The sequence below is a fragment of the Dama dama genome, chromosome 8, assembly GCF_033118175.1.
Source record: "Dama dama isolate Ldn47 chromosome 8, ASM3311817v1, whole genome shotgun sequence".
NCBI classification, from domain to species: Eukaryota; Metazoa; Chordata; class Mammalia; order Artiodactyla; family Cervidae; genus Dama; species Dama dama.
This window is the reverse complement of record NC_083688.1, coordinates 39,696,384-39,717,770: the sequence shown is the minus strand read 5'-3', so window position 1 is coordinate 39,717,770 and position 21,387 is coordinate 39,696,384. Positions and strand designations below refer to the sequence as shown.

The 21,387-nt window shown below is 39.7% G+C and overlaps 1 pseudogene; it reads right to left on the bottom strand.

The window, feature by feature from the left end:
- Positions 1-8,395: 8,395 nt before the first annotated feature.
- LOC133060463 (small integral membrane protein 15-like) lies at positions 8,396-8,618 on the bottom strand (annotated as a pseudogene).
- Positions 8,619-21,387: the final 12,769 nt, after the last annotated feature.

Here is a 21,387-nt window from a genome sequence, read left to right as displayed (position 1 = left end):
CTGACAGAGGATGAAATGGTTGGATAGCATCACTGACTTAATGGACATGAGTTTGAGCAAATTTAGGGAGACAGTGAAGGACAGGGAAGCCCCGTGTGCTGCAGTCCCTGGGGTCGCAAAGAGTCAGACACGACTTAGTGACTGAACGGCGACAATAACAACAACATGTTAGAGCAGGAGATATAAAGTAGGAGGTTTATATGGCAACCAGGGATCAGATCATGAAGGCTCTTGAAATAAAAGACAATAGAGAGTCACTGTAGATACTTCAGAAAAAGCAAGATGAAGACAATTTAAAGAAAAGTGCAACTCAACAAAAATTAAAGAGAAAAAGATAGTTTGGAGAACAAAGAGGAACTGGATGGGTTAGAAAAGGAAAGAGGTAATAAAAACTTAGGCATTTTTGTTTTTGGAAGACATATTTCAAGAACAAAAAGCAAGTGCAGGAATAGGATTGTCCTGTGCTGATCCAGAGAACAGAGTCGTATAACCTGGAAGCTACACTAATATTGAAAGCTTTGGTTCAGAATAGAGAAGCATTCAGGATTAGAGGGGTTGAAATGTTTATTGTACCATCAGTCTGATTTTTCACAGAGAAAAAGTCACCACTGTGAGTCAGGTATGGTTCACGTCCAGGTTTTCTTCAACCTCAGGCAATATTTTGGAACATTTGAATAAGTGGCTAATATTTAATAATTTTTAAAAATCACCAAAAATCTGGGTTTCCAGTTCTTAAAAAATTGAAAGGTCTAGCAACATGAAACCTACTCACAGACAACGACTGGACTGAGCTATGGAAGAACTGCCCCATGTAAACAAGACATGCATTTTCTTGTTTACCACCATCCCCACCATTCCTTATTATATGGCAAATGCTTTTTTCATTACCTGCTGGTACCTATACAGGCATTTGACTTTTCAGCCCTTGTTGTGCAGGGATTCTCTACACCAAGAGGGAGGATGGATTCAATAACTCTTCACTCATGGCTTCTCTGATTCCAAGGTCTTTGGCCATTTTTATCTAAATTTATCTCATTTTAAATAAGATCAGCTTCCTTCTGTGATATGCTATTTTTATTATAATTTTTCACTTCATTGTTCTGGTAATATTTCCTTTTATTTTGGAACAACTATGTGAGGTTTTCACCTGGTATTAAGCATGGAAATGGCCAACAGGATCTGTAGGTAGGCCTGGTGCCAAGCAAAGAGGAACGTGACCAGATTTGCTAGAGGTACTATTTCTCCCTATCACTGCATCATCAATGAAGATGGGGGCTCTTCGGGACAATTGCTGTAGGTATGTTGTCACGGCTTGTACTCTCAAGTCCCTACTTAACAAGGTTTCAGAAACTCTGGGCTCCCTAGATGGCTCAAGTGATAAAGAATCCACCTGCCAATGTAAGAGACGCAGGTTCGATCCCTGGGTCAGGAAGATCCCCTGGAGGAGGAAATGGCAACCCACTCCATTCTTGCCTGGGAACTCCCACGGATAGAGGAGACTGGTAGGCTATAGTCCATGGGGTTACAAAGAGCTGGACATGACTTAGCAACTGAACACACACCCACACAGAGCACCCTGCATGGTTCCTGGCTAGCCTACTGGACTGCTTGCATGCGTGCTAAGTCGCTTCAGTCATGTCCAATTCTTTGTGCCCTTGTGGACTGCAGCCCTCCAGGCTCCTCTGTCCTTGGTATTCTCCAGGCAAGGATACTGGAGCGGGTTGCATACCCTCCTCCAGGGGATCTTCCTGACCCAAGGATCGAACCTGCATTTCTTATATCTCCTGCATTGGCAGGCAGGTTCTTTATCACTGGTGCTGCCTGTGAAGCCCTTGGACTGCTTCACATGGCTTAGTTTCTGAGAAGTGATTCTAAAGCCATGTCAGAGTGGTTACATACTCCGTAGTCAGCACAAGGAAACCTGATCCACAAGGAAGTAGATAAGTCAGAAATGATTCTAGAGAAGCTAGGAAGAGATGCAAAGGACGTCAGGGGACAGAAACAGTAGGAGGCCAGGTAGCCAAGGGGGCATCAGTAGGGCAGGGGAGGGACTGTCAGGGGTGGGAGGAAGCAAAGTATCTGCATTACAGAGTGGGTGCAGGAGAAACTTTGCCAAGTAGGGATTCTGATTACTATCGTCACCTTTATATATATTTTGGTACTGGACTGCAGGTGGGTTCCTTTTCTGTTTACCTCACCTTGTTGACTGACCATGACTTGTACCTTATTTCTTCATAGTTATTAACAGAGAGCCAATAAACTGATGAACACTTGATATTATGATAAAGGGAAAGGAACTCTCAGATACTAAGGAAGATGTATATTGATAAAACTACTATAATATATTATATATATGCAGCACGGAACCTCAGAGGGTGGTTTTTCACTCACAAATGTTGCCCCGTGTCTGGGAGCTGTTCCAGAAAATGAAAGAGAACATGTATCCTGGATATCAGCAACTACAGCCAGGATCTACCCCAAGGCTCATGCTACAGTAAAGCCTCCTTTTCTTCCATGACATAAATATCAAATACCAGAGATGTATGTCAAATCTGTCCCTTACCTCTAATAATTTTTATCAACCATAAACATTTAACTAAGTGTAAATTCCCAAATATGATAATTGATGAGCTTACAGTATGTCAGAGTTTATCTAGTGATTCCATGTCTACCCCTTTTAAAATTCTTCATAAGACTGTACTGAGACAAGACCTTCAATCATGAATTATATGCTCCCACCACTGCACTGCACTGCCTTTCTGCTGCTTTTACCAGTTCCTGGTTTTTGCCAAAATGCATTATTTATCAGCCCTTCAACATAGCAAATCACCGCAAAATAGATTGTGTACTCCCCAAAGAATGTTACAATTGAGGGTTGCCTTCTTCACTTAAAACATGCAATCATATTAAATAAATCAAAACAAACTACCAGCATTTCCTCTTTAAAATCTGTTAACGGTAAGTCCAATAAATTGGAAAGGAATGTTTATACATGTTGATTACACAAAGGCTCAAATACAGCATAGTTTATATAAAGTCTGGCAAATTTCTAACTCTATCACAAATACCATCTATCTAAAGTGCATATGCTGGTTAAAATAGCCATCAATTAAATGTGCAAGACAGACCTATGTGTTTTAATGTAACAGAGTACAAAAATATTCAGTGATAGAGTTTTAGGTTCTACATTGCAACTAACCTTTTGAAAACCAACACTCATGTAGTTTAAGTTTAGTAGCAAAAACAAAAATCCATAATTATCTAAAATGGTTATGAAAGTACTCATATGCACTCATTGTGTGAGGCTGAATTTTTTCATATCCTGAAGCGCATGCTGGAATCAAGATTCCAGGGAGAAATATCAATAACTTCAGATATGCGGATGACACCACCCTTCTGGCAGGAAGCGAAGAAGAACTAAAGAGCCTCTTGATGAAAGTGAAAGAGGAAAGTGAAAAAGTTGGCTTAAAACTCAACATTCAGAAAACTAAGATCATGGTATCCAGTCCCATCACTTCATGCCAAATAGATGGGGAAACAGTGAGAGACTTTAATTTTGGGGGTTCCGGAATCACTGCAGATGGTGACTGAAATTAAAAGACGCTTGCTCCTTGGAAGAAAAGTTATGACCAATGTAGACAGCATATTAAAAAGCAGAGACATTTCTTTGCCAACAAAGGTCCGTCTAGCCAAAGCTAGGGTTTTTCCAGTGGTCATGTATGGATGTGAGAGTTGGACCATAAAGAAAGCTGAGCGTCGAAGAATTGATGCTTTTGAACTGTGGCATTGGAGAAGACTCTTGAGAGTCCCTTGGGCTGCAGGAGATCCAACCAGTCCATCCTAAAGGAGATCAGTCTTGAGTGTTCATTGGAAGGACTGATGTTGAAGCTGAAATTCCAATACTTTGGCCACCTGATATGAAGAACTGACTCATTTGAAAAGACTCTGATGCTGGGAAAGATCAGAGGAGGAGAAAGGGATGACCGAGGATGAGGTGGTTGGATGGCATCACCAACTCGTGAGTTTGAGTTAGCTCTGGGAGTTGGTGATGGACAGGGAAGACTGGCATGCTGCAGTCCATGGGGTCACAAAGAGTCAGACATGACTGAGCGACTGAACTGAACTGAACCATTTAATAACAGCAAATTAAATGCAGAAACAGATATGAAAATTCAAAGATCTTCTCAAGAGACAGACAAGAAGGCGTCCCTGCTGGGTCAGTGGTAAAGAATCCTCCTGCCAATTCAGATGACACAGGTTGGATCCCTGGTCTGGGAAGATCCCACATGCTGTGGAGCAACTAAGCCCATGTGCCACAACTACTGAGCCTGTGCTTTGGAGCCTGGGAGCCACAACTGCTGAAGCCTGTATGCCCTAGAACCTGTGCTCTGCAACAAGAGAAGCCACCGTAATGAGAAACCTGTACACTGCAACGAAGAGTAGGTCCCACTCTCCGCAACTAGAGAAAAGCCCATGCAGCAGTGAAGACCCAGCACAGTCAAAAGCATACAAATAAATAAAATTTTAAAAAAGCAATTACCACAGAACAATTTTTTTAAAAAAGAGACAGACAGGAATGCAACTTGCAACAATGTAAATATAATGATTAATTTTATTGATTTATTATTATTATTAACTTTATTAATTATATTATTCTAAATAAGGTTTTTTAAGACTTAAAGAATTAGCCATCAGTTAAACATTTACTTAGCAATTATTTTCCTTTGTCATTTTAGACTTAGGAGAACTTTTGTGGTATTACTTTTATGATCATCCTTTGTCAAAAGTTGGACAAAAGGCAGCTGGTTGTCTCATCTGTTGTGGGTTTGGGTCTCTGGCTAAGCAGACATGAAGATGGAGTTTGGCATACAGGATGTTTTTTATAGAAGGGCATTGGGATCAATGCCCTGTGGAAGAGTGGGGGAGGAGGGAAGCAAAGGGAGAAGGCGAGGTGACCTAAGATCTGCGTTGGCACACTCCACCAAGGGTTCTGGAGTGCAGATGGCTCACTGGAGCTTTACTGCATGCGGGAATATTATGGCTGTCAGATAAAATACAGGACACATAGTCAGATTTGAATTTCAGATGCAAATTCGAATGGGACATGCTTCTACTAAAAAATGATTCATTATTTATCTGAAATTCAGATTTAACTGGCTGTCTTGTATTTTCATCTGCTACAGCTGGCAATGCAAGCAAAAATGGACAGGCTTTTATATCCTGCTAGTTATTGTTACTGTGGATCATCCAGGGGATGATGTGACCCTGAGTACCCCTGGGAATGGCATTACTCTCTGTCACTCAAGGAATCCCTAAGAGAACTGACATCTGAGGGCTTTCTGCTGACAAGTTCTTTTTCAAGTGGCATCTGGGCAGCCCAGCTCTATGTCAACTGCACTACAGGCAGACCTTGGAGATACTGTGGTTTGGTTCCAGATCACTGCAATAAAGCAAACTTACAGTAAAGCAAGTCACATGAAGTTTTTTATTTCCCAGTGCAGGTAGAAGTTATGTTTCCACTATACTGTAAGTTTATTACATGTTCAATAGCATTATATCTAAAAAACTGCACATACTTTCATTAAAAGTACTTTACTGTTATGTACTTTGTCTTTCTGGCTTACTTCACTCTGTGTAATGGGCTCCAGTTTCATCCATCTCATTAGAACTGATTCAAATAAATTCTTTTTAATGGCTGAGTAATATTCCATGGTGTATATGTACCACAGCTTCCTTATCCATTCATCTGCTGATGGGCATCTAGGTTGCTTCCATGTCCTGGCTATTATAAACAGTGCTGCGATGAACATTGGGGTGCACGTGTCTCTTTCAGATCTGGTTTCCTCAGTGTGTATGCCCAGAAGTGGGATTGCTGGGTCATATGGCAGTTCTATTTCCAGTTTTTTAAGAAATCTCACACTGTTCTCCATAGTGGCTGTACTAGTTTGCATTCCCACCAACAGTGTAAGAGGGTTCCCTTTTCTCCACACCCTCTCCAGCATTTATTGCTTGTAGACTTTTGGATAGCAGCCATCCTGACTGGCGTGTAATGGTACCTCATTGTGGTTTTGATTTGCATTTCTCTAATAAGGAGCCCATTAAACAGAGTGAAGTAAGCCAGAAAGATAAAGTACATTACAGCATACTAACACATATATATGGAATTTAGAAAGATGGTAACGATAACCCTATATGCAAAACAGAAAAAGAGACAGAGAAGTACAGAACAGACTTTTGAACTCTGTGGGAGAAGGTGAGGGTGGGATGTTTCGAAAGAACAGGATGTATATTATCTATGGTGAAACAGATCACCAGCCCAGGTGGGATGCATGAGACAAGTGCTCGGGCCTGGTGCACTGGGAAGACCCAGAGGAATCGGGTGGAGAGGGAGGTGGGAGGGGGGATTGGGATGGGGAATACGTGTAACTCTATGGCTGATTCATATCAATGTATGACAAAACCCACTGAAATGTTGTGAAGTAATTAGCCTCCAACTAATAAAAAAAAAAAAACAAAAAAAAAAAAAAAGAAAAAAAAAACCAAATAGTTTACGACTCTGAGATAAAAATAAAGATGAATCAATTAAAAAAAAAAAGTACTTTACTGTTAAAAGATGCTAGTCATCATCTGAGCCTTCAGTGACTCAAAAATTTTTCTGATGGAGGATCTTGCCTCAATGTTGAAGACTGCTGAATAATCAGGGCAGTGGTTGCTGAAGGTTGGGGTGCTTGTGGCAATTTCTTAAAATAAGACAGTAATAAAGTTTGCCACATTGATGAATTCTTATTTTCATGAGCAATTTCGCTGTAACATGCAGTGATGTTTAATGGCATTTTATCCACAGAAGAAATTCTTTCAGAATTGGAGTCTGTCCCCTCAAACCCTGCCACTGCTTTATCAACTAAGTTTGTGTGGTATTCTGTCTTTTTTGTCATTTCAGTAGCCTCATCAAGAGTAGATTCCACTTTCTTTGCTCATCCATAAGGAACAACTCTTCATCCATTAAAGTTTTATCATGAGATTGAAGCAACTCTGTCACAGCTTTAGGCTCCACTTCTAATTCTAGTTCTCTTGCTATTGCCACCACATCTGCAGTTACTTCCTTTGTTGAAGTCTTGAATCTTCCTTGATGTTTGTAGTCTTGAGTCATCCGTGATGGTTATAGTCCACTTCTTCCAAATTCCTATTAATGTTGATATTTTGCGCTCTTCCCAGGGATCACCAATATTCTTTTTTTGTTTGTTTGTTTTTTTCTGAAGGAAATATCCTTTATCTCTTTATTTCTAATTATAACATTCTCATTTTGACATAATTTACACCTTTTTTACCCAATTAACACTATGCAAACAAAATTTTTCCAAATGTGAAGACTTTCTTTACCATTTATGACATATGACATAACTGTAACTCTTTAAAAGTCCCTTAAAAGAAAGTTGAAATTTTAATTTTCACCATGCATCTGTCTGATCAAAAAGTAAAGGACATCACTACCACATGAATTAACACAAAGAATGGAATAAAAAACAAAAGTGGTGTCTATATAATCAGCAAATTATCTGATAAGACATTTTAACTACTTCAAATCTCTCCTTAGCACAAGTGAGAATAGACTGGTTCCAAGGTACTACAAGGTTTGCCAATTTTACTCTTAAGCTTTAAATCATTGAGTAGTATTACTCTACTCCAGTCATCTTTGAGAAAATGGCAGTATTCATAAGTACAAAAATTATTATATCCAGTAGATGGTATTCTACATAGTCAAGATAACAAGAAAATTCTTTATAAAATTAGATTTTTTTAAATGCAGAATATCTGGTAATTACCAGTATCTCAAAAGCTAAAATGAGAAAAATACAGAAAATAGAGAGGTACTCATTGAATAATATTATTTTGCTTTGAGGAAACCAGAAATGATTCTATCCCAAGAAATAAGTAACAATGATAAGAGATGTAGTTAATACACCATGTATCTTTTAAGCCAAAGCATTTTTTTCTGCTCAGAACAACACTGGTTTCTACATTCTTAATCTCCTTTGTCCAAAACAGGACCCCATTTTAAGCCATTATTTGAATAGAGTTCATAATCTAAAGCCACTTTTCTTCACAGGATGTCTTCATTTTGATATTCATTCACAAGCTGCAAAAAGACAAATGAAAGTCAGTTATTAGAATTTGTAGCATAATAAATGCCAGTTTACAGTAACTGTCAACAGACTTCTATACTGAAGCCAAAAAGTTGCTACAGTACAAGTGAGAACTGACATGATTCTTCCATAGACTCAGACTTTGTTTGGTAATACTGTCATAAGATCCGAAAAGAAACCTTAATGGGTCCTTTCAAAGATGCATAATTTTCCAAACAATTTTCCTTTGGGTGCACAGCCTGTTCATCCCTTCAATCTTTTTTCAGTCGTTTAGCTTTTGCAATATTTTCTTGACATTTTTGTTTCTGCTTTTGCTCCTTTTCTCCGGCCTCAATCATCTCGGCCAATTTCCAAGACATCACAGCACTTGCTAGAAACGATGGAGTGAGCCAAAATAACTGTTGTAAGGAAGCCATATGGGTCCTTTGCAGCCCATTCTACATCATACTCAGCCCAAGCCTTTAAATCAAACATCTTCCTGGAGGCCTTACGCTTGAGTAGTAATCTGTAATTTTGTCCTGGGATTATCAGCCAGTCACAATTTCGGATGACCTTTGGTTGGCTGTTTTCTTCTTTAACTTCTGAGAGAAGACTTAAATTCTATATACTCCTGTACAACTTCACACTTTAAGAAATAAATATTATTCTTCTTTTGTAAAGGATCCACCAGGCTTTATCTTCAGACCAGACCCACACAGCGCCTGAAGCGGATGGCACCTCATAGCCACCCGCACTTTCCCTTCCTTCTGTTTTCCCCTCGCTCACCCTTCCTCACCCAGCCCGGTGGCCCTCGTCTGGGACCATGCTTTCCCGATCCTCTGCCTCAGTGAGCGTGGGCCCAGCGGGGCTCGAACAGCCGGTGGTCCCCGGGAATCAGGGGTCGTCCCTGTCACACCCTGGGCTGAGGCGCCTTGGTCACCTCCACTGAGCACTAGGGCAAAACCGCAGCGGTGACCGCCACCCGCCTCCCCTACATCTTGCCGGGGATGGTGGGTTGGGACCCCCACTCCCGGCTCCCACGTATATTCTTAATACCACCTAGTATGGTGAATCTTTTACAGAGGTTTTAAATTGACTTTGCCCAAATCCATCAGATGAATCATTGTCACTAGCAGCTATAGCCTTATGAAACAGACAGCTTATATAATAAGTCTCAAAATTCTAAATTACTCCTTGATCCATGAGCTGCAGAATGGATGCTGTGTGGTCAGGTATAAAAACAACATTAATCTGCAGCATTGTACATTTCCATCAGAGCTCTTGGGTGAGCAGGTGCATTGTCAATGAGCAGTAATATTTTGAAAGGAATCCTGTTCCTGAGCAATGGGTTTCAACAGTGGACCTGAAATATTCAGTAAGCCATGTTGTCAACAGATGTGCTCTCATCCAAGTTTTGTTCTTCTATTTAAGAACACAGGCAGAGTAGATTTAGCATAATTCTTAAAGGCCCTGTAATTTTCATAATAGTAAAAGAGCATTGACTTCAGTAAAAATTACCAGCTGCATCAGCTCCAAAAAATGGAGCCAGACTGTTTTTTGAAGCCAGACATTGACTTCTCCTCTCTAGCTATGAAAATCCTAGACGGCATATTATTCCAATATAAAGTTGTTTCATCTACATTGAAAATCTGCTGTTTAGTGTAGCCACCTTCATTAATTATCTTAGATCTTCTGGATAACTTGCTGCGGCTTCTACATCAGCATTTGGTGCTATACTTTACATATTCTATTCTGAAAATGGCTTCTTCCCTCAAACCTCATGAACCAACCTCTTGCTTGCTTCAAACTCTTCTGCAGCTTTCTTATCTTTCTCAACTCTCATAGAATTAGAGAGAGTTAGGGCCTTGCTCTGGATTAGGCTTTGGCTTAAAGAAATGTTGTGGCTGGTTTGATCCTCTATCCAGACCACTCAAACTTTCTCTGTATTAGCAATAAAGCAGATATACTTCCTTATCATTCATGAATTCGTTGGAGTAGCATATCAGTTCTTTCAAGAACTTTTCCTTTGCATTCACAACTTGACTGATTCTTTGGCACAAAAAGCCTAACTCTTGGCTTACTTGCTCTCAACATATCTTCCTTGTTAAGCATAATCATTTCTAGCTTTTGATTTAAAGTGAAAGATAACAACTCTTCTTTTCACTACAACAAGTGCTCAGTGAGCCATTGGAGGATTACTAATTGGTCTAATTTCAATATTGTTGTGTCTCAGGGACCCCAGGAGAGTGAGAGAGACAGGGGAATGGTCAGTTGGTGGAGAAGTCAGAATACATAGCATTTATTGACTAAGTTTGTTTTCATTTATGGCCATGTTTGTGGTGCTCCCAAACAATTATGATAATAACATAAAAAATCACTGATCACAGATCACCGTAACAAATATAGCAATAATACAAAATTTGAAATATTGTGAAAATGACCAAAATGTGACAGAGAGAGAGGAAGTGAGCAAATGCTGTTGGAAAAATGGCACTGATAGACTTGTTTGACTCAGGGTTACCACGAACTTTCAATTTGTAAAAAAATGCAACATGTGTGAAGTACAGTAAGCCAAGTGCAATAAAACATGGTATGCCCGTGTCTTGTTGCTATTGCTGTTTTGCTATATTAATTGTTTGATTAACATTAGTACAGCTCAACATTCAGAAAACTAAGATCATGGCATCCGGTCCCATCACTTCATGCCAAATAGGTGGGGAAACAGTGGAAACAGTGGCTGACTTTATTTTTTTGGACTCCAAAATCACTGCAGATGGTGGCTGCAGCCATGAAATTAAAAGACGCTTACTCCTTGGAAGGAAAGTTATGACCAACCTAGACAGCATATTAATAAGCAGAGGCATTACTTTGCCAACAAAGGTCCATCTAGTCAAGGCTATGGTTTTTCCAGTGGTCATGTATGGATGTGAGAGTTGGACTATAAAGAAAGCTGAGCACCGATGAATTGACGCTTTTGAACTGTGGTGTTGGAGAAGACTCTTGAGAGTCCCTTGGACTGCAAGGAGATCCAACCAGTCCATCCTAAAGGAGATCAGTCCTGGGTGTTCATTGGAAAGACTGATGTTGAAGCTGAAACTCCAATACTTTGGACACCTGATGAGAAGAGCCAACTCATTTGAAAAGACCCTAATGCTGGGAAAGATTAACAGCAGGAGGAGAAGGGAACGACAGAGGATGAGATTGGTTGGATGGCATCACCAACTCAATGGACATGAGTTTGGCTGGACTCTGGGAGTTGGTGATAAACAGGGAGGCCTGGCGTGCTGTGGTCCATGGGGTCACAAAGAGTTGGACACGACTGAGCGACTGAACTGAACAGCAATTAAAGTGAATATTATTCTTTTTCAAAACCAGCCTCTGCAATATTGAAATACTGAATACATTAAAAAAATAGGCAAGAATAGCCATGATTCCTCTCCTTGTTCTCTCTGTTTATAGCAAGAGCTAAGGGGAACATACATCTGAGTTTTTTCAAGACATCCCAGTTTATGCCAGTTCTCCTCTTGGTTTAAATATTAATAACACTACTTTCACTCTCAAAAGTTTCTTGATTTGGAAAACAAATTTTCAATTCTTCTTAGTCAGGATCCTCTTAGTGCTTCTCATTGTGGATGGGCACCATTTCTGACTTTTCAGAATGTGAAACAAAGCTGCTAATCCATATATCTCCAGAGAGGGATCTAATTCTCTTTTCTTAGGTGTGATTTGAGAAAAGTCCATAAAAGGCAACGATGTCCCCTCTCACCACTCCTTTTCTACACAGTGGAAATTCTGGCTAGTGCAATAAGACTATTTTCCAAGAATAGACAAACACACACACATATGTATATATGTGATATATACACATATATACACATATACACACTGATACACACACGTATATGTGCCATATATGTTATATATATATATATATATATATATATATATATATATATATATATATCACATCTTCAGTCCACGGGGTTGCAGAGTCAGATAGGACTGAGCGACTGAACAACAACAAAATCTCATCTTCTTTATTAGGTGTTGATGGACTCTTGGGTTACTTTTATTGTAAACAGTGCTGCTATGTACATTGAGGTACATGGATCTTTTCAAATTACTGTTTTCATTTTCTTCAGATATTCATCAAAGTGTGAAATTGCTGGATCATATAGTAGTTCTATTTTCAGTTTTTTGAGGAACCTCCAGACCATTTTCTATAATGGCTGCACCAATTCATATCCCCTCACCAACAATGTACAAACGTTCCCTTTTCTCACATCCCCGCTAACATTTGTTATTTGGAGATTTTTGATGATGGCCATTCTGACAAGTGTGAGGTGATAGCTCACTGTGATTTTGATTTGCATTCCTCTAATAATCAGCAAGGTTGAGCATCTTTTCACACACCTGTTAACCATCTGAATGTCTTCTTTGGAAAAATGTCTAATCAGGTTTTCTGCCCATTTTTTAATCAGGTTGTTTGATTTTTTTTTATATTGAGCTGTATGAGACTATGTATTTGTGGGAGTAGAGGGCACAGGGGAAATTGCTTTACCTTAATCTCAGTTTTGCTGTGAAACTTCAGTTCAGTTCAGTCGCTTAGTCGTGTCCAACTCTTTGTGACCCCATGGACCACAGCACGTCAGGCCTCCCTGTTTATCACCAGCTCCCGGAGCTTACCCAAACTCACGTCCATTGAGTCGGTGATACCACCCAACCATCTCATCCTCTGTCGTGCCCTTCTCCTCCTGCCCTCAATCTTTCCCAGCATCAGGGTCTTTTCAAATGAGTCAGCTCTTCTCATCAGGTGACCAAAGTATTGGAGTTTCAACTTCAGCATCAGTCCTTCCAATGAACACCCAGGACTGATCTCCCTTAGGATGGACTGGTTGGATCTCCTTGCAGTCCAAGGGACACTCAAGAGTCTTCTCCAATACCACAGTTCAAAAGCGTCAATTCATCGGTGCTCAGCTTTCTTTATAGTCCAACTCTCACATCCATACATGACCACTGGAAAAACCATAGCCTTGACTAGATGGACCTTTGTTGGCAAAGTAATGTCTCTGCTTTTTAATATGTTGTCTAAGTTGGTCATAACTTTCCTTCCAAGGAGTAAGCGTCTTTTAATTTCATGGCTGCAGCCACGATCTGCAGTGATTTTGGAGTCCAAAAAAATTAAGTCAGCCACTGTTTCCACTGTTTCCCCATCTATTTGACATGAAGTGATGGGACCAGATGCCGTGATCTTAGTTTTCTGAATATTAAACTTTAAGCCAACTTTTTCACTCTCCTCTTTCACTTTCATCAAGAGGCTCTTTAGTTCTTCTTCACTTTCTGCCATAAGGGTGGTGTCATCTGCATATATGAGGTTATTGATATTTCTCCCAGCAATCTTGATTCCAGCTTGTGCTTCATCCAGCCCAGCGTTTCCCATGATGTACTCTGTATATAAGTTAAATAAGCAGGGTGACAATATACAGCTTTGATGTACTCCTTTCCCGATTTGGAACCAGTGTGTTGTCCCATGTCCAGTTTTAGCTGTTGCTTCCTGACCTGCATACAGATTTCTCAAGTGGCAGGTCAGGTGGTCTGCTATTCCCGTCTCTTGAAGAATTTTCCACCGTTTGTTGTGATCCACACAGTCAAAGGCTTTGGCATAATCAATAAAGCAGAAATAGATGTTTTTCTGGAATTCTTTTGCTTTTTTGATGATCTAGCAGATGTTGGCAATTTGATCTCTGGTTCCTCTGCCTTTTCTACAACCAGCTTGAACATCTGGAAGTTCACGGTTCACGTATTGCTGAAGCCTGGCTTGGAGAATTTTCAGCATTACTTTACTAGAGTGTGAGATGAGTGCAATTATGTGGTAGCTTGAGCATTCTTTGGTATTGCCTTTCTTAGGGATTGGAATGAAAACTGACCTTTTCCAGTCCTGTAGCCACTGCTGAGTTTTCCAAATTTGCTGGCATATTGAGTGCAGCACTTTCACAGCATTATCTTTCAGGATTTGAATTAGCTCAGCTGGAATTCCATCACCTCCACTAGCTTTGTTCATAGTGATGCTTCCTAAGGCCCACTTGACTTCACATTCCAAGATGTCTGGCTCTAGGTGAATGATCATACCATCATGATTATCTGGGTTGTGAAGATCTTTATTGTACAGTTCTTCTGTGTATTCTCGCCACCTCTTCTTAATATCTTCTGCTTCTGTTAGATCTACACCATTTTTGTCCTTTACTGAGCCCATCTTTGCATGAAGTGTTCCCTTGGTATCTCTAATTTTATTGAAGAGATCTCTAGTCTTTCCCATTCTATTATTTTCCTCTATTTCTTTGCACTGATCACTGAGGAAGGCCTTCTTCTTTCTCCTTGCTCTTCTTTGGAACTCTGCATTCAAATGGGAATGTCTTTTCTTTTCTGCCTTGCTTTTCACTTCTCTTCTTTTCACAGCTATTTGTAAGGCCTCCTCAAACAGCCATTTTGCTTTTTTGCATTTCTTTTTCTTGGGGATGGTCTTGATCTCCGTCTCCTATACAGTGTCACAAACCTCCATCCATAGTTCATCAGGCACTCTGTCTATCAGATCTAGTCCCTTAAATCTATTTCTCACTTCCACTGTATAATCACAAGGGATTTGATTTAGGTCATACCTAAATGGTGTAGTGATTTTCCCCACTTTCTTCAATTTAACTCTGAATTTGGCAATACAGAGTTCACGACCTGAGCCACAGTCAGCTCCCGGTCTTATTTTTGCTGACTGTATAGAGCTTCTCCATCTTTGGCTGCGAAGAATATAATCAATCTGATTTCAGTGTTGGCCATCTGGTGATGTCCATGTGTAGAGTCTTCTCTTGTGTTGTTGGAAGAGGGTGTTTGCTATGACCAGTGTGTTCTCTTGTCAAAACTCTATGAACCTTTGCCCTGCTTCATTCTGTACTCCATGGCCAAATTTGCCTGTTACTCCAGGTGTTTCTTGACTTCCTACTTTTGCATTCCAGTCCCCTGTAATGAAAAGGACATGTTTTTTGGGTGTTACTTCTACAAGGTCTTGTAGGTCTTCATAGAACCATTCAACTTCAGCTTCTTCAGCATTAGTAGTCAGGGCATAAACTTGGATTACCGTGATATTGAGTGGTTTGCCTTGGAAACGAACAGAGATCATTCTGCCGTTTTTGAGATTGCATCCAAGTACTTCATTTTGGACTCTTCTGTTGACTGTGATGGCTACTCCATTTCTTCTAAGGGATTCCTGCTCACATTAGTAGATATAATGGTCATCTGAGTTAAATTCACCCAATCCAGTCCATCTTAGTTCGCTGATTCCTAGAATGTTGACATTCACTCTTGCCATCTCCTGTTTGACCACTTCCAATTTGCCTTGATTCATGGACCTAACATTCCAGGTTCCTATGCAATATTGCTCTTTACAGCATCGGACCTTGCTTCTACCACCAGTCACATCCTCAACTGGGTGTCGTTTTTGCTTTGGCTCTGTCTTTTCATTCTCTCTGGAGTTATTTCTCCACTGATTTCCAGTAGCATATTGGACACCTACCCACCTGGGGAGGTCATCTTTCAGTGTCCTACCTTTTTGCATTTTTATAGTGTTCATGGGGTTCTCAAGGCAAGAATACTGAAGTGGTTTGCCATTCCCTTCTCCAGTGGACCACATTTTGTCAGAACTCTCCACCATGACCCGTCCGTCTTGGGTGGCCCTACTCGGCATGACTTAGTTTCGCTGTTAGACAAGGCTGTGGTCCATGTGATTAGATTGGCTAGTTTTCTGTGATTGTGGTTTCCCTCTGGCTGCCCTCTGATGCCCTCTCTCAGCGCCAACCGTCTTAGTGGGGTTTCTCTTACCTTGAACGTGGGGTATCTCTTCACGGCTGTTCCAGCAAAGCGCAGCCGGTGCTCCTGACCTTGGACGCAGGGTAGCGCCTCTCAGCCGCTCGCTGCTCCAGCTGTGAATCTCAAACTGCTCTAGAAAATAGTCATCATTTTTAAAAATCTCAGGTAAAAACTTGATTGGCCACAGTGATTGGGGGAGCAAGACCATGAAATATAGACATAATCATGGAAACCTACTTCTCAGGATGTTTTCAGCAGTGGGGATTTCCCAAGAGGGGTCCATGTGTGGGACTACTTGTCTGCTCAAAATTTCTCTCTCAAGTTTCATATGCCTCGCCTTCATTAAAATATTTTAGGATTTGGATGGTTATGTTCACCTTATCTACACTGTTCATGCTTTTAAATTCTTTGAGAATATTCCTTCTCATTCTTTATCTTGCCAGATGATGTGGTTCTTATCTTCACAGGTTGTTCTCATCTGACAGCAGCTTGGTCTTTCAAAATGCTCTTTCCTGAATCATGCACAATTGCTTTATAGAACTTGTGCATCACAGTTTGGTGTAATTTTGATCATATTTTCTATTTGATTATCAATATTGCTTTGTTGGCATTTTACAATAAAGTTGTTTTATTCAAGGGAGAGTCAACTCCACAGTCTAACTCCCATGTTGGTGTGCAGGAGTGTGTGTGTGTGTGTGTGTGTGTGTGTTATTGCCAGCTGTGATGTGGATAATATGGTATGTGTGCTGTGATATTTGAAGGTGGGATGTATAGCTATGTAGATATATAAATAGTTTAGATTACTTTTTCCAAAACTTACTTGTTGATAATGAAATTCTTAGTTTTTTTTGCCAGGTCACACAGCCTCAAAAATTTTTGTTTATAGTTTATCTCAGTTCAGCCAAACATTTTATTACATGGAAAAACTTCATGTTTTTTACAAGAGCATCTTCAGCATGGAATCTATTCCTCAGATAATTTACCAAAATAGCAAACAAAAAAGTCTTAGAATTGGATTCAGGAGAAGCCTAGAGTTTTATCATTTCCTTGTAGAGAAGTGATTGTCTCTATCACTCGTTTTCTATCTCTAAGCTATGTCTATGTCTGTGACATGAATAGTCTAATTCTATGACAGTCTTACAGGAATAATATAGCTATTTTAGCTTTAACTCATGTGCCAGAATATAGTAAGTGACAAATGTTGCACCAGAGCATGCTATATGAGCTAAGGAGCTATTAGCTATTCCCTTTGCCTCAGAATAACAAAAGAATAAAAATATTTAATAACTGCTGATCAGAGTTTAAGCTTTCTTTGTTACATCATTAGAAATCTGAAGGTGTTAATGTGTTGGCAAAAGCTAATATTATTTGATAGGAGTAGGTTAATAAATGTTGCTAATTATAATTAAACTAACTTGAATGGGTAGCTATGTTGGTTAATTTGAAATTTAGGAAAAATTAAATTCTCTAGTGAGGATCTTGGCCCTCTCTTGTGGGATGGTATTTTAATTAGGAAACTAAATATCTGGACATAGCTAAGTTTTGTTTTGGAATTATACAAATAATTATACAGAATAGCTGTAAAGGCTCAAAAAATCTCTACTGTGAAGTAACTAACACAATTCAGAACAATTCTGTGTGTGGATCAATATGTTTTTGGTTTTAAACAGGCAAAAACAAAAATAAAAATTCTATTTATAGTCAAGTCCCATGATTTCAGAGGGCTATAAGTCCTCTGAAAAGACTGTTTCAGGTGTTTGTTTTGAGGCTGTGGCCAAATAGATTATACAGCATTGGTGTTTTTCAGCTCCAGTTTCAAACAAAATTAATTTCTGATTAAATGTGAAATGGATAGAGGATTGAATTTTAGTTATTTTTTTGGTGAATCTGATTATTAGACTTGATAAACTGACAGTATTTATGACTCATCATGATGTGCTTGAGAGTTTATTCTTTGGAGTCAGGCAAACACACTTCCTGATCCAGTCCTACTTCTTAGTAGTCATATGACCTTGGATAAATTATTTGACTTCTCCCAAGCCTCAGTTCTCTAATCAGTCAAAATGGAAGTAAGAACAGTAGTTCTTCATAGAATTGCATGAAGACTTAACGAGACCATCCAGTTAAAGTGCTTAACACAGTGTCTAGCACATCTTAGGTGCTGCATAAAAATTTCTCTTCTTTCTTTTTCTTTTTGTTATTATTGTTAATATTTTATTTTGGAGGCTTACCAGGTGGCTCAGTGGTAAAGAGTCCACCTGCAATGCAGGAGACGCCAGAGAAGTGGGTTCAATCCCTGGGTCAGGAAGATTCCCCAGAGGAGAAAGTGACAACCCACTCCAGTATTCTTGCCTGGAGAGTCCCATGAGCAAGGAACCTGGGGGCTACATTCCACAGGGTCACAAAGAGTTGGATACAACTGAGCATGCATGCACTATTTTATTTTTACTGTTATTATTTGTGTTCTTCTTTGGTTTCTCACCAAATTTGGTACTACCTAAACCATGATTTAAGAAGTTACAGTTGTTGAATTCTTAAAATATACTGAGGGTATTACAAGAAACTCATTGGATGAGAAAACTGTCCCTTGGAAATGTTTGAGACACAAAAGACAAGAGAAATAGGAGAAAGATAGGTATTGTATTTTGTTGGATTACCTCCAAAGATGTGTGGGACCTTGCCCCATAGTTCTCCTCCTGCCATATTGAGCTGCCTCCATGCTGCTATACAAGACTGTATTGTGCTTCCATGCTATTGAACTGGGCTTAGTGGAACTGATGCTGTTGGGCCCAGACCTCATATCTCTATCTCTCTTTATCTTTATGCAACAATGCCGAGTGGAAGACCAAAAATGAATTACATTGCAGACTGACCAAGACTTTTGCAAGTCAATTTTTTAAAAGCAAAATATTGGAAACTGTAAGCAAAGTGAAAAGACAACCTTCAGAATGGGAGAAAATAATAGCAAATGAAGCAATGGACAAAGAATTAATCTCAAATATACACAAGCAACTCCTGCAGCTCAATTCCAGAAAAATAAAAGACCCAATCAAAAAGTGGGCCAAAGAACTAAACAGACATTTCTCCAAAGAAGACATACAGATGGCTAACAAACACATGAAAAGATGATCAACATCACTCATTATCAGAGAAATGCAAATCAAAACAACGAGGTACCATTACACGCTAGTCAGGATGGCTGCTATCCAAAAGTCTACAAGCAATAAATGCTGGAGAGGGTGTGGAGAAAAGGGAACCCTCTTACACTGTTGGTGGGAATGCAAACTAGTACAGCCACTATGGAGAACGGTGTGGAGATTCCTTAAAAAACTGGAAATAGAACTGCCATACAACCCAGCAATCCCACTGCTGGGCATACACACCGAGGAAACCAGAACTGAAAGGGACACGTGCATCCCAGTGTTCATCACAGCACTGTTTATAATAGCCAGGACATGGAAGCAACCTAGATGCCCATCAGCAGATGAATGGATCAGAAAGCTGTGGTACATATACACAATGGAATATTACTCAGCCATTAAGAAGAATACATTTGAATCAGTTCTAATGAGGTGGATGAAACTGGAGCCTATTATACAGAGTGAAGTAAGCCAGAAAGAAAAACACCAATACAGTATACTAACTCATATATATGGAATTTAGAAAGATGGTAATGATAACCCTATATGTGAGATAGCAAAAGAGACACAGATATATTGAACAGTCTTTTGGACTCTGTGGGAGAGGGCGAGGGTGGGATGATATGGGAGAATGGCGTTGAAACATGTAAATTATCATATGTGAAATGAATCACCAGTCCAAGTTCGATGCATGATACAGGATGCTTGGGGCTGGCGCACTGGGATGACCCAGAGGAATGGGATGAGGAGGGAGGTGGGCAGGGGGTTCAAGATGGGGAACACATATACACCCATGGTGGATTCAAGTCAATGTATGGCAAAATCAATACAATGTTGTAAAGTAAAATAAATAAATTAATTAATTAAAAAAATAAAAGCAAACTATTTACAAAGTACAATGGAATGAACTGGGAAGTCTGGAAAAAGGAACTCTGAATCCAGCCCCAATTCTGCCACAGATTGGTGTGACCTTGGGTAACAAGCTTAAACTCTGGGCCTTTGTTTCCACAACAATGGGTTTGAAATCCTAGATGTCTTCAAAGATAACTTTCGGCTCAAATGCTTTCTAATTCTGTATTTTCCTAAATCCTGCAGCAATTGTACTAAGTTAATTTTTTAAACTTTCCTTGTTCAGGGTAAACTTGTTATGAAAGCAGAAATAGGGGAGAAGACCTTGGGAACAGTGCAGGACTTGAATTCAGGGTTCCAATTCAAGTTCTGATGTGTTAATCTTGTTCTGGTGTGTGATCTTGGGAAATCCCTCTTCTTAGTATATCTTAACTCTGCTTCACATTCAGTTAAACTGGGAGAAATTTTAAAACACTGACGTTAGACTCCATTCATGAGGGTTCTAAATACTCAGCCATCAACAGGTTGTTAAAGCTTTCCAGGTGACTAGAACGGAAAGGCAGGATTGAGGATCACTGCAAAAACCAGGGGTCCTTAATGTCCTTGCATCCAAGATGGAGCCCCTAAAAAGAATAGTAATTACTGTCCTCTCTGTGACAGAATTGAAGATCAAATAAAATAATAAAATAGATAAAAGCACTTTAAGGCTTCCCAGGTTGCACAGTGATAAAGAATTCACCTTCTAATGCAGGAGATGCAACACGGGTTTGATCGCTGGGTCAGGAAGATCCCCTGGAGAAGGAAATGGCAACCCACTCCAGTATTGTTGCTTGGGAAATCGCATGGGGCAGAGGAGCCTGGCAGGCTTGGGGTTGAAAAAGATTCGGACCCTACTGACCACGAGAGTGCACCGTGCAAAAGCACTGTGTGATGTGTACACACACAGTAAGTCTTAAAGCAAATGCTATTAAAGAGCTTAAGTATTATTATTATGTAAATGGAGGGATTAGCTTTAGTACATTAATTCTTTTGGTGGGATTCTACCCTTTCACTTACAGTCTCTAAAAGTATTGATAGTTGAGGACCTCCTTCCCCAGTCAGGACGTGGCAATTTACTACTGCAGAAACTCAAAGAGTTGCTCCGTGACCCAGAGAGAGTTTAATAGTGACATGTTGCCTCAGTGATTATTATCAATAAACAGAATTCTTCCAAGTTTTGCACAGCATAGATTATCACCACAAATCATCACGACACGCTTGTTTATCCCTTTGTACTATGGCTTGTAAGTGCAGCAAACTGGGATAAACTAGTCAAATGTTTGTGCAGTGGGGAGAGAAGTCAGCTGTTTTAAAGCTGTATCTTATTCTGTCAGGAATTCATACTTAACCTTCATTTAGTATAAATAATATTCTTTAAGAAC